Below are 3,056 nucleotides of genomic sequence, written 5' to 3'. Positions count from 1 at the left end.
TTAAATGTTATTTGATTGTCCGCCGGTTCCCGCCTCCTTCTTCCCGATTTTTAGGAAGTGTAATTCATTACAATGATAAAATGATCATAATGTGTTTTCAGGATGGTGACACTGTTCTAGAGCCCTCTCAGTCTGGGACCACATGTGACAAAGTGAGTATTAAGAAATGAAAACAATGTGACAAGAGTATTCAATGAAATAACTTAAATCTATGTTGCTACAGAACCCAGAAAACATAAAAGGAGTGTATAAACGCTACCTCCTTAAACAAATGGAAGCGATTGATATCGACATCCAGTATAAAAAAACTGAAGATGAGGAAGTTGGAGCTGGAAATTCAACAGCTAAAGAAAAATGCAAGTAAAACTACCATTTTTAGAAAAGGAAAAAAAAGTTACCTTTTTGATCCCTTTCCACAAAATGTATTTGTGCGTTTTCACCCCTAACAGGCAGATTCACTCTGAATAAAGACAAATCACATTAAATACTTTGACTTCTGTGTGTTTGTTCAACTAAGGAGAAAGTTGAGGGGCCAGTGGAAAATTTTAAAAGCTACACATGGTTTAGACCATATTAAGCAAAATAATTATTTGCATATGTGTCTCGTATAAGTCTGCCTGTTTCGTTTTCTTCCAATACTGCTTCATTGTCCCAGTCTTCCTCTTCAACAATCCTTGGTTGCCTCTCTCTCCTCAGACAAGCAATGTTATGGAGCACTACACAAGCAACTACAATGTCACATGCCCTAGGTGGAGTCACTCTGAGGTGCTTCAGACACTGAAACCTTGACTTTATCAGCCCAAATGCCATCTCTATATGACCTCTTGTGCGTGCATGGGCAATGTTGTAGCGGTGCTGTGTCCTCTGTCTGGGGCTCCTGATAGGGAGTCAAGAGGTAAGGCAGGCATGGGTATCCCTTTTTAAGACTTTTTGCGATTTTAAGTGATTACTAGCATACCTCTTGCTAGTTGCTGGTAGAGAGATGAGGCTCTAAAGATTCTGGAGTCATGCACAGAGCCTGGCCATTTGGCCTCTACATTTGTGATAATGCAATCTGCATCACTAATTATCTAAAATAAATTAAACCTGTAGGTCACTACATTTTAATTGCAATGAACTAAACACTGGTGCCCAGCTTAGTACAGAACACTTAGAGCTAGAGCATAGCCTTCAATATCATCTCAGTGGGACTGTACCTGTACATTGATGCTGTGTACTGATTTCCTATTCACAAAGTCCGTTTCATGTGGACCAGACGGACACTTAATACGCACATGGGTGCAGTCCAATGCACCGATAACATTTGGGAAACCTAGGAAAATTATGTTTGTTTTAAATATGTCCCATGTAAAATTAACAGTCAAGAAATATTTCCATGTTTTATAGTTATTTGAACTTACCAGCTATTCCATAAAAGGTATGTTTAATGGTACGAATAGCTTCGTGGCCAGGGAATGTGATGAACACATTGAGTAGTCTTTTTAAAGAAAGGTACACAGTTCGTACAGAGCGGCAAACTGATGCTTTGCTGATATTCTCTGCATCTCCAACTGTGTACAAAAATGTTCCACTGGCAAAAAAGCGAAGTGCAATGCACACCGTCTGTGGGACTGTGAGCGCTCTGTTGCGGCGTGTATTATTTTCAATGTATGGGCTTAGTAATCTACAAATATATGCAATCCCATCTCTTGAGAACCTATATCGCTAATACAGGTAGCTGTCATTAAAAGCCAATGGGTCTGACCTGTCTCTGAAAGTTCTCTCTCTTTGAAATGCCCTCCGCAAGACTATAGCTCCCTCATCCACCACCTCATCTATGAAAGGACACGCCATGGTTAAGTTTGGAAACGATTTCAGCTCCCTATTTATATACTTTTAATTAATTACCAAACTCATTAACCAAACTCACCAATTAAACACACAAGTTTTGAACATTTCTTAGTGTATTTATAGCTTATAATTTCTTACATTTATTAGTTAAGTACATTTGCTTATTTATTTATTTAAAAAAAATGTATTAATAGTAGTTAAGTAAAATAAAATGACATCGAAATACCAGAAGGTGAGTATAAATGGTATGCTCGTTAAGCCTGAACTCAGACTTAGCCTGACAGTTAGCCTGCCCCGGACCAGGTTAATTTGCCAGCATAAGTTGCCGGGGTAACTGAGTTTGAACTTTTGTAAGTTTGATTTATGAAACCGAATCTACCAAAAATAAGCCTGACTAACCGAAATAAGCCTGGCTTATACTCTAATCTTGGTTTATGGAACAGCCCCCTGGACTATCATCTGAAAGCTGAATAAACAATCTTTCCATGTATGTATGAGTTGTTAGGATAGGAAAATATTTGATACAACTATTTAAAAATCTGGAATCTGAGGGTGCACAAAAATAATATAAAATACAAATTATTGAGAAAATCGCCTTTAAAATTGTTCAAATGAAGTTCTTAGCGATGCGTATTACTAATAAAAAAGTTTTTAATATATTTACGGTAATAAAGTTACAAAATATCTTCTTGGAATATGATCTTTACTTAATATCCGAATGATTTTTGGCGTAAAAGAATAATCAATAATTTTGACTCATACAATGTATTGTTGGCTAAACTACAGATATCCGTGTGACTTATGATTTGTTTTGTGATCCAGGGTCACAAATATACTGCATTGCTTTTATATACGCAAAACGTTTTTTGTCTAAATATATTTTAAAATTGTATTTTTATTTCTGTAGTTTTTTACTGTATGGGACATGCATTTCCACTTAGCTTTTGGACCAATCACCAGTTTCTTTCTTTCTTTCTTTCTTTCTTTCTTTCTTTCTTTCTTTCTTTCTTTCTTTCTTTCTTTCTTTCTTTCTTTCTTTATTTTTAAAATAAAGATATATCTAGTAATTTAACATGGGCGTTAATCTTTCTTCTCACCTCTCTCTCTTTTCATAGTTTAGTGTACAAATACTGTAGGTGTAAAAAAAAATTGGGTTGAGATTTGAATGCAGGCGGTGACTCACGAATCGGCGTAACTTGTGCGCACAGTTGACGCTCTCCAGTGCG

Source organism: Carassius carassius, chromosome 19, assembly GCF_963082965.1.
Source record: "Carassius carassius chromosome 19, fCarCar2.1, whole genome shotgun sequence".
Classification (NCBI taxonomy): Eukaryota; Metazoa; Chordata; class Actinopteri; order Cypriniformes; family Cyprinidae; genus Carassius; species Carassius carassius.
Note: the sequence above shows the minus strand (reverse complement) of the source record.